Consider the following 14,853-nt stretch of genomic DNA (forward strand, 5'->3'; position numbering starts at 1 on the left):
ATCGGCCTCATAAACAACTGCTGTGAGAAATCAATGATGGGTCGCCTAGCACTGGAATCATTGGCATTATAGAGTGTCCTGTTGTTTTAATGCTGCATGAACATGTTTGTATGCAAAGTTTGACTTTTTGTCTCCATTTTTGTTCCATCCATAAATTCGTTTGTCATCCGGGCTCATCATTACATAACTATTTAATAAAACAGCACTGATTAAATCATAGTTTTTGTAAATTTGCATTCACCCCTATAATTGTAAATCATGTAATCAGAAATACAGCCCACTGCATCACTGTTTAAATTAATAACATTAATAGCATCTTGACTGGCTGTTTTGGATATTAACTAAATTGTGATTTGTAATTGTTGGTCGTTTCTTAATTTCGTGCATTGACTTCATTAGAAACCTAGAAAAACAAAAGGGTTTTTTACACATTAAGCTGATACCATTTTATATGAAGAAGCCATCTAGTAAGTTGAATCTAACCTCAAGCATGGCCAGAAGTATCAATCGACCTGTCTGAATTTCTAAGGGCATCTATGGCAAATGTTCCCCTAAGAAGAAAACGAAGATTGGAAAGCAATACTGGCATCTGGGATGTGTGTGCACTTGCAGCGAGTAGATACCATTAAGCCTTGTGTCAATCAAAATGCCATAAAACCCACCCATCAATTATGTGAACTTGACTCGAAACTGCGCTGTAAAGAAGTTCATGTTGATAATGCTGATAATAAATAACTGCACATTACCAAGGCATGCACTGAAAGGTTATAGTCTTGTATAACCTTGTTCACACCATCAATGACTTGCAGCAACACAGTGACCTGAACTCAATGCAATCTGACAAATAACAACATCTTAAGAGTACCTATGCTCATTACAGTTACTAGGACAACAAAGTGGCAAAGTGTTTGGAATTCATTTGCAGCATCCGAATATATGTACTTCCCTACTATATAGTAGATGAAAAACGGTATGTGAAAGAGTTGTAGGCTTTGCCCGAATTCACAGTATTCATGAAACAGTAGGCAAAATAGCGGATGACCTTCGTAGGCATTACGAAGTGCGCATCCAATGGACACTTTACCATCCCTTGAAACCACAGGAAAGAATATGTGAATGGCAAAAGTACTCACATGACAATAACATGGTGAATGTAGTACATCCAAATTATTCAAACTAGACACATTCTCACTATACAGAACAGTTTTTAAACAGTCGCAAAGTAATTATATCCATAAAAACAAACTATTCGGTTGGATACAGTGGCAGACAAGAATTTACACATAATTTAAACAACTTTAATTTCAGCATACAACACAAACTGTAGTCGCTCACAACATCTACGTTCGCAAAAAGTCTTTGCTACGTATATGGTAGCTCAAAATTATTGATAATCTCAGTTATGAAAATACAGTAGGCCTACACTACACATAATTATTTAAAAAATTGTATGAGGAGGCATTTGGTTTAGTTTAATTATAAGAAAAAAAAGAAACTAGCCTATTTTTATTAGCGATTTTCGTAAATGCACAAAATCAGGAGGCGTATCGCGGATTTTCATCTTCGCTGCCACAGAAATCGACTTAATCGCTGCTTTTGGGTTACGTAAATTAAGTAAATTTACTAACTCAAATAGAATCAAACATTAAAATACACCAACCCAACTTGCAATTTTACAATTACTAGCCTAAATTTCTTAAAATTGTAAATATATTCGCCTATTAATCGTAGCAGTTAATCGTAACTCGGATGTCACGTCAGATCTGTTAGTTAATCAAAGATCCTGAAGAGCTCACACATTTCAAACACGATTACGATTTCACGCAATTATATTTCTATTGGCATAACAGAGTTGACGATGAAACTGGTTTCGCCAGACTCGATTCATATTGGATAAACTTAGAATTTGCTCATACAAACATGTGTATCCGCACTCTAGCCTACTAATGTGAGCTCAAAGTTTAGATTCCTCAGTCAGAGGCTGAACATGTAAAAATCGATAGCCTAAAGCAATACTACATTATAAATGAAAGCAATAATTTGGGGGATGAAATTATAAAGCATCGCCTGATGTTTCGCATCTATCGAGTGTGACGAACTCTGGTGGGCTTTAAACCAGCTTCCCCGTGTCATGTTTGATACAGAAGTGCTCCGTTATAGAGCACGAGCACAAAAAGAAGAAATAAAGCAATGCACACTTGCACAATAAGATGACAACACCAAACTCCAATGATGCCTTCATGTGCAAACGGCGTTCTGCACATCTAACGGGAGAAGGGTGGCTTCGGTCGCCGGGGCAAAGTCATCATATAATGAGCGAGCATGCATCAGCACACTTATTTACCTTACAGAATGATCACAATCCACTGACTAGTGTCTCCAAAAAAATCAGCTCGTGAATCCCTTCCCTCCGTCCACTCTTATCCAAGTCTGGCAAACGTTGAGCAATAGAGTCTGACAGCAGCGGACCCCTCCGTGAAGTCTCCGGTTGCACGAGCGAGCGAGTGGGCGGGACCTCTAGCGGGTCAGTTTCTACACCACCGGTAAGTATTTGAGGATTATGGCGCATCTATTGCGACTGATGGCCATTAATGCTCGCGTAGTAGATAGACATCAGGAGAATCGTGCGAGATTTAAGATTCATATTCCTGCTGTCTTGTTGCCTACGATTTTTTTTTGGGGGGGCGCTCTTGTAATAATTCAACTATATGTATTTTAATTAATTCAATAAATTTTCTGAATACCCCACAACATTATGCACATATTTACCCCCAACAAAACACTTTTTTTCACTTAATGCATTGTCTTTAATTTTGTTTTGCTTATTTAGCCTATATTGAAACCTAATCTTATTAACAAATATAAAAGGACACGTTAAAATCTACAGCTATCTATTGTCCGCATTGCATAATTTGCAAACGTAACAAAAATACATAAAAGTCACTGTTAATTCAGATATTTGCAAACTGACAAAAGAACAGCTTTACTAATGTTATGTCTGAATTTATTTCATGGCTCTTTGCCACCAGCCTGCCACCATCTGCAATCACTTCCAAAAAAAATAAATAAATAAATAAATATATATATATATATATATATATATATATAAAAAAAAAATTCCTGTTTCCTGTTGTCACAAACATCTAGGCCTAACTAATCCTGTCAACATTCAGGTTGGGGCTTTTCATATCAGCAGCATATAACAAGACATGGTTTGTTGCAACACATTATTAGCTGTGTGATAATGTAGTCAAGCCAAAGGCTAATGATATCAATTACCGTTATGTGTTCGACATTGTAGGGAGTGATAGAATGTATTACCATGTAGACGTTCCTGTCCTTCCTCTTCTTCTTCGGTTTCTTGTTCAAACACATGGCTGAATTAATCCAATATCCTATTGCCACTTGCCACTTTGTAGCGTTTAAGGCATTAGGACATTTTTTTCACGAGAAAAAAAAAACAAACTAAAAATGTCATTTTGATTATTATATATGAGCCTTTAGGAGTAAAATTAGTCACTGCAGAGGGACTTTAATGTGTATTTGTTGTTCTATTGTTTCAATAAACATTGCAAAATATAAAATAATGATATTATTTGCCTGGTTCTGCATCTCATTGTTTAAACGGCAGAATGATTTCACTTCTGGTTAATGATGTCTCATAAGGGTGGACCCCAAATTTTCATGGCCAATGATGACGGGGTTCAATGTAGACTGAAGACCATTTTTATTAGTTTCATGTGCACTAACATCCAGCAGGGACATGACAAAATGCTTGGTTGCATTTAAAAATAATACATATTTATTATCATTATAGGTAAATATTACTTCTAATTAATTATATAGAAGCTATTCAATGTCTAAATTCTGCACAAACGTCACAGAAGGAGTGAAAGATGACCTTATGAATACTCTTATCTAAAATCTAATTTTGTTAAACGTGTCTGATCCATACTCAAAGGAAGACATATGATATATCTCGCCTTTGCCACATAATTAAAATAGTACGAAAGAAATCATTTAGCAGAATAAATGACATCCAATAAATCAAAGCCCGATTTATTTTTACCTCTTCCTCTGAACTGGGGGGCAAATGGATGGATGGATGAGCAGATTCAGCACATCCCATCTCAAGACCCCATGTTTACCAAATCAGACAGACGTTGTCTCTTCACTTGGCTTCACTCTAGTTGAAACCAATGCAATTACAAGATTGTGCAACATGCCACATTTTGGAAGAAGCAAAAATTAAAAAAATTAAAAAGCATATTGAGCATCAAGATTTCAGCTGCTTGAAAGAAGAGAATCTGAGATCCAGTCTTCAGCGCACCAGGATATTACAGTAATAAAAGCTCATTATATCAAGAGTTTCTGTCGGAGAGCCTGTTAAAGGTTATTCTAATCACCACGGCTTGAAAACCCACAGCCACAGTTTTGAGATGCTTCGCTTTCTCCGTGATTACTAAGAGACAAATGCACATTTTCTCTTATTTAAGTAACTCCCTCAGCTGTCTGGGGCATAATGAAAGCGCTCCACTTTTGTTGCCATGGTGAAACCCATAATTCCTGCCCCTTTTGATATCGGAGGCTTTAAAAACCCTTTCCCGCACTTGCAAAATTTCTGTCCGAATCCAATCAGCTGGAATTCTTACAGTAATTGTACTTTTTGCAACTCAATTTTCTCCCTCGCACAAGTTGATGTATGTTTCTGCCACAGAATTATTTGCATTAGTACTGTTTCTATCTTCTTCTTTTTTGTTTTACCTAAATGCAGAGAGCAGATCAATTAAACTATTAAAAATAAATATCTAAAAGTGGGTTTTTGTAGAAACATTATAGAAAAAAAGCAGTTTTGGTTCCCCAAAGAACCTCCAGTGAACAGTGCTTTAAAGAACCATTTTTTCTTATCTAAAGAAACTTTTTCCACTATAAAGAACCTTCTGTGGAATAGACAGAACCTTTAGATTTAAAGGGATAGTTCACCCAAAAATGAAAATTTGCTGATTATTTTCTTATTATTCACTCTGGACTGTTTTCCCGAGGCTCTGGATTACAGGTAATAATGTTGTAAACAATCGTCTTAGGTTACGTATGTAACCCCAGTTCCTTACGTATGTAACGTTTTTCATCAGTAGAACAGTAAAGAAGATTTTCAGATGAAACTGTGATTTTTCGTGATTCATAAAATGCAAGTCTGCCCATCTTTGAGAATAAAAAAAGTATATGAAGGAACACAAAATTAATAGCCCTGGCTCCTGATGATATACAGGTCCTTTTCAAAAAATTAGCATATTGTGATAAAGTTCATTATTTTCTGTAATGTACTGATAAACATTAGACTTTCATATATTTTAGATTCATTACAACACAACTGAAGTAGTTCAAGCCTTTTATTGTTTTAATATTGATGATTTTGGCATACAGCTCATGAAAACCCAAAATTCCTATCTCAAAAAATTAGCATATCATGAAAAGGTTCTCTAAACGAGCTATTAACCTAATCATCGGAATCAACTAATTAACTCTAAACACCTGCAAAAGATTCCTGAGGCTTTTAAAAACTCCCAGCCTGGTTCATTACTCAAAACCGCAAAGAAAGTATCTACCTCTTGTTCCATTACCAGAGCCTGCTTGGGGCCCACTAACGTGGAATTCACCCCGCTGGAATTGAGGCGGACGAGAACCGAACTGGATTCTGTAGCCTCTCTCTACAGTGCACAGGACCCACTGAGACACATTTGGCAGTAGTTCCACGCTGCAAAATAGTCTACTAAGGGAACCAGTCTCTCGAGACTGGCCTCTGGTGTAATCAGAGCGGCTAATCAATTAGCTGCTCCAGAGACCCCCGAAGGGGTGGCGAGTATCTCAGCTCCGCTACAGTTCTGAGCGGAAGAGACTGAGATATGTGCTCGCTGGAGACCGCTGCGCCCTGGAACACCATATGTGGCAGGGTTAGCAGATCGCTCTCCTGAGGGCACTGGGGGAAGTCGAGCACCGTACGCTGCGGTGATCGTTGCTCTACCCCAGCAGGGTTACCCTCATAAGCCCTGGTCCACTCACATCGGGGCTTTTTGGCCGAAGACCTCTTCGCCTGATTGGCTGGGAGGTCTTTGACCGCGCACCCTTCTTACTGTCCCGACCCCAGTTCCGCGTAGGCGAGCTTGCCTATACGAGGAGCCAGCACGTGGCAGGGGCTGCTCTCGCCCAGCAGCCCCATGAGCTAGAGAGCGGCGAGGGGAAACCGCTGGAACGCCACCGCCTGCCTCCAGCGGGAGTCAACAGCGTCACTGAAAAGGCCAGAAGGTGAAGTGGGGCGTCCAGAAGGAAGACCCTGTCGCGGTCTTTAAATCCGACAGGGTCAACCAAAGATGCCTCTCCACCACCACCAGGGCTGCCATAGATCGCCCGATGGCACGGGCAGTCTCCTTGGTGGTGCGGAGAGACAAATCAGCGTTTTGCAGAGTTCACGAATGTCCTCCGCACTAAATCCCTCGCCCTCATCCAACTCCTTGAGCAGTCAGCCTGGCATGCCCGCAACACCACCATGGTGTGCAGACATAAGCCAACCCGACCTGCTTCCGCGTACCCCTTGCCCACCAGCACTAACGATTTGAGCGCAGCGGCTTGGTGGGCAGGGTCGGAGCCTTCAGAGACGACGCAGCGTCAGGGGATAGATAGCTCGCAAGCATCTGTTCCACACGCGGCATCGCTCTGTAACCGTGCTCACTCGTCCCCATCACATTACCGTAGTAATCAGATGAGGGGATGAAGAGGCAGGCCGAGAAAGGTTTTCCCCACGACCTCGACATCTCAGTGTGGAGGTCGGGGAAAAAAGGCAGGCTCTGATGTGGAGGTGAGTCTGAAACTGCAGAAAACGCTTGTATAACCCTCTCTGCGGTTCGACATGACACTCCACAAGCTCCTCATATTGGGGTGAAAGAGGGGGTGCAACATGCTCGGCGTTTCCCGTGTCAACCTCCTCTGTCCGAGGGGAAGTATCCACAAGGCAGGCTTCTGATCTCGGGGAGCTGTCATGGGATCCGACAGGTGAGGATGGAGATAAAGACTCGCTCGCCTCCGATCCCTCCATCAGATCCCGCCGCGAACCCCACAAGCGCCGCCTCAGCGAAAGCGGGGCCAGCGCCGCGGGGAACGCCAAAGAAAGAACCCTCCTCTGGAGAGGAGGGCCTTTCGGGAGCAAAGCACGCGCAGAGGAAGGCTCCCGCAGCGCGGGCAATCAGCCCCCTAGAGGGCCGCCTCCGCATGTCTTGCTCCCAAGCAAAGCACACACAAGCCGTGTGTATCCCCCGCACACAAAAAAATGTTTGTAGGGAGGAACACACAGCCCGTATTGTGCTTCGCTTCCATGTTAGACAGATAACACTAAATACTCACAGAGATACAGAGCGCCAGCTGAAAGAAAAAAGCTGACGCCGGTTTCACTGCACATGCTTTTATGCCAGCTGGTCATTACGCCACCTCGCCCGTGACGTCCCCCCCATCCATTGGACAGATTTCATTTGTATTCAGAGCCGGTCACGCTGAAGGCGTTCCCCAAAGCGTCTCTGGACGCAGCTCGAGTTCCTGAAGAGGAAGTTCAGTTTCTTGCACAGACTGATCGCTTCACTTCATTAATATATCATCAGGAGCCAGGGCTATTAATTTTGTGTTCCTTTATATACTTTTTTTATTCTCAAAGATGGGCAGACTTGCATTTTATGAATCACGAAAAATCACAGTTTCATCTGAAAATCTTCTTTACTGTTCTACTGATTAAAAACGTTACCCGCATCTTGGATGGAATAAATTAACAGCAAATTTTAATTTTTGGGTAACTATCCCTTTAAGAGTGTAAGAATTTCCAAAAGAATTTCATATAGTCTATACAGTATATCCTCTGAAGACACCGAAACAAGCACTTAATGAAACAATATTCTGGACAAAAACTGTTGTCTTGCCTGCTTCCAGTGAGACCCAAATCAATCGACCATCACCAGAACAATCGCTGACACACACTGCCTAAACATAGCCTAGTGTTGCCAAGGAGAAGCTTCCTCCACAAGCTGCACATGCTGCAAACGTCCCTGGTGCTTTCCATGATTAATACATTTCTCCAATTACCAGTTGCCCTTATTGAGACAATTGTCATCACAATTCACTGCTTTCATAACCGATTCAACTCAGCAGGCTCGCAGAGTTAATCTGCACTGTACCATTAGATGGACAGTTTTATATACATTATAGCTCTTCATTTGTTTCATGTTGTCAGGCATTTACACAAGATGATCTATTAAGGATATAGTAGAGAATTTTATATAAAGAAAATGGTTGTCAGGGTGTTGCTAGGCAGTTGGTAAGGTGGTGTTTATAGGTGGTGAATTATGTATAATCATAAATAATAATAAAATAAAAAATAATGAAAAGCCCACCATTTATTCTACTGTTCAAAGTTTTGTGGCTGGTAAGATTTAATTTTTTTAAATAAGACTATGATGGCCGAGGCTGAATTATTTGGTCAAAAAAGACAGTAATATTGTGAAACATTATTACAATTTAAAATAACTGTTTTCTATTTTAATATATTTTACATTTTAATTTATTCCTGTGATGTAAAGCAGAGTTTTCAGCATTATTACTAAATTATTAGTCTTCAGTGTCACATGATCCTTGCAAAAATCATTTAATGAAGTAAGATTGTTGTTGTTGTTGTTGTTGTTATTATTGTTGTTAAAAAAGTTGTACTGGCTAATATTTTTTGGGGGAAAATGTGATATTTTTAAGGATTCTTTGATTAGTAGAAAATTGAATTTACAATTTTTTTCAACAATAAACAAGTTTTTATTGTCACGATCAATATAATGTTCTTCTCTTAAGCAGGATTATTATAATTAGGCTAATGTAAAAAATCAAAAATTAAAATGAAAAATTACAAAAATAATTTAAAACCAAAAAACAATGTTAGAAAAAAGAAATTCATTATTGGAAATAAAAAAATATATATTACATAAACTTACTTCAGCCAGTTGCGAAGGCCACATTTATCATTTCAATTTAGTTTAATTTGTACTTAACTAAAACGGAGATAAAAAAAAATTATTAAAAACTATATATGAAAAATTACTAAACATTAGGCACAGTGATAACTAAAATTAAAATGCTAACTGAAAATATAATGGAAAAATGTATTCAAAATATTAATAATAACTATAATATCTCAATTATACTAAAATAGCATGTCTTAATGCTGACTAAACAACTTCTTTAAAATAAAATGTGACTCAAATATTTCAACAGTGCATTTATGGTATCCTGATTCCCAGATATTATAAAAAAGTCTATATGATATTTTTTTTTAAATCAAAGTTATTGTATCAGACACCAGGTGAAAACTGAAAATCATAAGTTCAACAACAACACAAACTTTGTGGGATGAGTTACAAGCAGAAGTTATAGGCTCAAAAGAAATTATATAAGCCTAGATCAAAATTAAGAATTTTTGTTTTCTCCAAAAAATTAAAAAACAAAATTCAATTTGCAAAGTAATTTTGCAGAATAGATTTCAACACGGTAAAGTGTGTTTAATAGAGCTTAAAGTACATGCTTATTAGTAACTCAAAACATATCAAATTAACCAGAATATTTATCTTAGTTAACAAATGGGCAGGGTACTTTTTTCCTAGTTTTGCAGTGACCTGAGTAAAAAAATTATGTAGCAGCCCTCCAATGGGAGATAAACAAACTTTGTTTTGGCTGTGTGTTCACATCTCTTTCAGCTTGCGAGCATGTAATGCTCTTTTATAATTACTAAACAATGTGTTTAGTGCAAAAGATCATTAGCGGCAAACACAAGGTGAGGCAGTGACATTTCATCTCTTGCTATGTCAGCTTGAAAGAAAATTGCGAAGCCTTGTTTCAGGAAATTAGCTTCCAGGGGAATGTGAGAACGTTTGATTGTAGATGAAAGAGAGCGATATGTTGAAATGGAAATGCATCTGACTGACTGTGGATGTGAATATTGCCCCTCAGGGATAAATAAAGCACATGCATTCAGCTATCTCTCTATTTGAGCATAAAAGCCTGTGCGCGTCTCCATACATGTGCTTTATTTGTTTATCTCTACATTTCCAGAGGAGACAAAGCAGTAGATTTATTTCATCCCCCACTAATTCATTCAAAAATTTGTGGATATTTACATAACGTGACCCGCTTAGTCACTTTTTGACCGACTCACGACTTTGTAGCGTTCCAGGCAAGTCACGCCAAACATGGCGGACCGTATGGGGCGTATGCTCATTTACAATCATTTCTATAATTTCTATCGCCAAAGGTGCTTACTCCTTGCTTATTTGAAGGAAACGGGAGGAGGAAAAAATGGCGCATAAGGCAAGAGAAGCTGTTATATCTTTTATTTTACGTTATTTGTATATCCGCAGGGGCTGCCATTGCTGTTTCGCGGGCTATGTGACGTCAGATCGCGGAACTGGAAGTACATCGATATAGTACGAGTTCACGGGTGGGAAGTCACGGGTTTGACTGCCGTTCCAGTGCACTTTCACAGGTAGAAGGTTGGAAAAATACGGGTTACGGGTTGCCTGGAACGCAGCATTATTAACTGTAACTGCACATAAAATTACATGCACATCAAAGACTGACACAGAAGAGATGAAATTGTTTTCTTTGCACACAAAAAGTATTGTTGTAGCTTCATAAAATTAAGATTGAAACACTGATGTCACATGGACTATTTTAATGATGTCCTTACTACCTTTCTGGGCATTGAACGTGGTAGTTGCTGTCTATGCAGGGTCAGAAAGGGTCAGCAAAAATATCTTAATTTGTGTTCTGAAGATGAATGAAGGTCTTACGGGTGTGGAACGACATGAGGGTGAGTAATTAATGACAGAATTTTTGGGTGAACTATCCCTTTAAAGTGTTGGTAACTGAACAATTGATGGTAGCCATTGACCATTTTATGTTATTTTTTCCACACTATGGAAGTCAATAGGTACCGTCAGCTATAACATTCTTCAAAATATCTTCTTTTGTGTTCAACAGCTGAAAGAAACTCATACAGGTTTGAAACAACTTGAGGATGAGTAAATGATAGAGGTTTAATTTTGGGGCAATCTATTCCTATTTGCATCTATTGATTTTATCTAAATAATCCTATTTTAAGAATGCTTTTATTCAAATTGCTTATAACCAGCATAAAACTGTTCACTGTGAAAACAATTAAATGTAGTCAGCGTAAACATAGTTAAAATATGGCTAGCTGTGGAACAAGCAATATTCACTTAAAATGTGACTGAAACAAACCAGATTTATTAATGATAAATATATGAACCTGGATAATGTGTATTTATAATACTTTGTGTATTAGTATACTATTTCAGAAATATTTTGTAATTAATGTATATTCAGGGATAAAGGTGGACTTTGGGACAATATCAGCATAAATTCTTATTTTTTTGTGATGAATTTGCATTGATAACTGTGAAAACATATTTAATTAAATTCAGAGAATATAAAAAAATACCAAATCTCTTTTTTTTTAAATCATCCTAAAAGAAAATTGGAAAATTTATAACCGAAGGAAACAGGGCCAATTTTCTGAAAGATTTAAAATCACACTTAGAATTTTATGAAAGCACTGTAGCTATCATTTAAGCTGCAAAGCTGTTTAAATCATCACTTCTGCTGTTGTTTAATGGTTTTGGGGCTTGTAGTATCCTGTTATCATGTCAACGTACTGTAAAATTGGATATAACGTTAGCAATTTTTCACACTAAAATCAGGTTAACAATATTGTTTCCATCTTGTGGCAATACTACTGAAACGCTAGTATTTTAATGCTTACAATTTGGCTCCATTCACTTCCATTGTTTATGCCTCACTGATGTTTATATTATGACATTATGTAATCAAAAAGAAAACAGTTATTGCTGGTCTTTAACACATTTACACAAAGACATCGTAATTGAAACGGTTTGCAAAGTTTTGGATGGCACTGTACATTTGTTTTGGGAAGTTTTGGGAAGTCGTGGCCTAATGGTTAGAGAGTCGGACTCGTAATCGAAAGGTTGCGGGTTCGAGTCTCGGGCCGGCAGGGATTGTAGGTGGGGGGAGTGAATGTCCAGCGCTCTCTCCACCCTCAATACCACGACTGAGGTGCCCTTGAGCAAGGCACCGAACCCCCAACTGCTCCCCGGGCGCTGCAGCATGGCTGCCCACTGCTCCGGGTGTGTGTGTGTGTGTGTGTGTGTGTGTGTGTGCATTTGTTCACTACTCACTGCTGTGTGTGTGCACTTGGATGGGTTAAACGCAGAGCACCAATTTCGAGTATGGGTCACCATACTTGACAATACGTCACGACTTACACTATATCATTTTAACAGGAAAAGCATGTAATTCTCTGTTATCACAATATTATCACGCTCAACTGCTGTGAATAAACACAAAAAAAGGCGTCTTCACAAAGCTTTAATACACTGTCTGACACTTGTCCAAAGCGAGTCACAAATGAGAAATGCAGAAAGTGATTCATCCTTAGAAGACATAAACATGACAGTAACATAGAGACAAAATTCCCAGCACAAGTCCGGATAGGACAGAACAGACCTTGTTTGTCCTCCCCATCAAAAGGACAGTGACAGTTTTGGATGGATTGTGGGTAAAACCGGATGAGTCAGACAATGTTCCTCATAGAGTTTCCCCCTTTAAAACAGACTCCAGTGCTGCTAGAATATGTCCCACAGCCCAACACTTATCCGCACGGACACAGAGGGCACAGTGTTAAATGGGGAGACAGACAGAGAAGTCAATTATATGTGTTACATAAAACAGAGCATTGTTCTTTTAACTTACTGGAACTATAAAACAATACAAGCTTAAAATGTAGTTCTTGATGTAACAGCTGTCGGTCAGTACGAACAAAACACAATGAACCTGACATATGTATTAAATAAAACCTGAATACTGTGCCATTTCAAACAAGTCAAATGAGATACTTTTTTGTTACATTTTTCATTATTAAATTAAACATTATTATCTTTATAACTCAAAAAATATTTTGAATGTATATTTTATGTTGTAATATAATATATAATATATATTATTGAATAATAATATATTTAATCATTTATATTTTTAATATAAAATCCTAAACAAAATGTAACATGTAAGACAAAAATATCTAAAAATAAAATTATTATAACTTAATAAAACATAAAAATGTATTTATTATTTATAATCTGATTGATTAAAAATCTAAATTATGTATGATTTAATATTTATTCAATAATTAAAAAAAATGATATTGTTTTTTATTATTTAATATAAAATGATGAATAAAATGTAATATTTAAAATACAACATAAAATCATTTTAAAAATAAAATATTTTTCATTTAATGTTTATTAAAAATTTTATTTATAATTAAAAATCTATTGACACCAAATACAAAATAACTATGTATAAAAATGTTACAAAATTAAAAAATATTACATATTAAATATAATATCATTTAATATAATTTATAGTAATATAAAATGTTAAATAAAATGTAACATTAAAAAAAAATTAATTAGAGAGAGAGGAGAGAGAGACTGACTGCCAATTTATGACAGTAACATGACTACAATCATACTTGCATAACTGCAAATGTATATACAATTAATAAATTGTGTTGTAATTGTAAGGAAAACTTTAAACGTCTTTTTAAGCAGCTTTTAAAAATTGGACTTTGGACTTGGACTTTCTGGCTTTCCATTATGCTCCTGATTTGATTCTCCATGCTATTTTTTTCCTCACTGGTACGTTTAAAGCATTTAAATATAGCCGAGCGGAGTGTAGCTGAGCTTTGATGAGGTTGAATGTGAGAGTACTCTTCACAGAGTAGAACACGGCATTATGGGATAAATGCGTCTGTACATTGTGCCTGCTCTCGCTCAAAAGCAGAGGTGGGTAGAGTACCCAAAAACTGTACTCAAGTAAAAGTAAAAGTAATAGTCTGAATAGTTACTTGAGTAAGAGTAAAAAAGTATCGAATAAAAAAACTACTCAAGTAGTTAGTTACTCGCTACTTTGGATCATATACTGAATATAGTCTATTTTTATTTAGATGTATAGATATTTAGATAAACTTTATATATACACGCACACACACACACACACACACACACAAACACACACACACACACACACACACACAACTGCCGTTCAAAATATGTTTTTTAATGTAATTTATTTCAGTGATGCAAATTAATTTTTATCAGCCTTTAAACCAGTTTTTAGTGTGACATAATCCTTCAGAAATCATTCCAATATCTTGATTTATTATCAATGCTGTTTTTTTCAGCTTTCTATTCATAAAAGAATTGTGAACAAAATGTCACAGGTTCCAAAAAAGCAGCAAAACCCTGTTGAAAAAACAGCATATGCTGGTATAGATATGTTTTGAAGCATGGGATGCTGGTTTAAACTGGTCCTAAAATGGGCTGACCAGTTTAAGACCAGCACATGACCAGCTAAGGACCAGCATAAACCAGCAAAAGACCAGCATAAACCAGCATCACAGCTTCAAAACATACCAAACTAGCATATGCTGGTTTTTTTCAACAACACTGATAATAAATCAATATATTAGAATGATTGCTGAAGGATCATATGACTCTGAAAACTGGAGTAACAGCTGATAAAGATTCAGATTTGCATCACTGAATTAAATTATATTTTAAAGTATATTAAGTATATTAATTATGTATTTTGTATGTATATAACCTCTGACATGGAGAAGAGAGAAATCTGCTCACATGACCGCTACAGAACATCTGAACATAACGAAATAAATGCATA

At 37.2% G+C, this 14,853-nt stretch overlaps 1 protein-coding gene across 2 annotated transcripts in view; it reads right to left on the reverse strand.

The window, feature by feature from the left end:
* LOC306847680 (junction plakoglobin-like) overlaps positions 1-14,853 on the reverse strand; it is a 122,941-nt gene that overhangs the window by 80,065 nt on the left and 28,023 nt on the right. The window contains exon 1 of one of the 2 annotated variants that reach the window (XM_079381778.1): positions 2,345-2,465. The exons of the other annotated variant lie outside the window; for it this stretch is intronic. The gene's annotated coding sequence lies outside the window, so the exon portion shown is untranslated. Of the gene's footprint in view, positions 1-2,344; positions 2,466-14,853 lie in introns of those variants that run through there. 2 annotated transcript variants of the gene reach the window in all.

The sequence above is a fragment of the Barbus barbus genome (assembly GCF_936440315.1).
Source record: "Barbus barbus genome assembly, chromosome: 27".
NCBI classification, from domain to species: domain Eukaryota; kingdom Metazoa; phylum Chordata; class Actinopteri; order Cypriniformes; family Cyprinidae; genus Barbus; species Barbus barbus.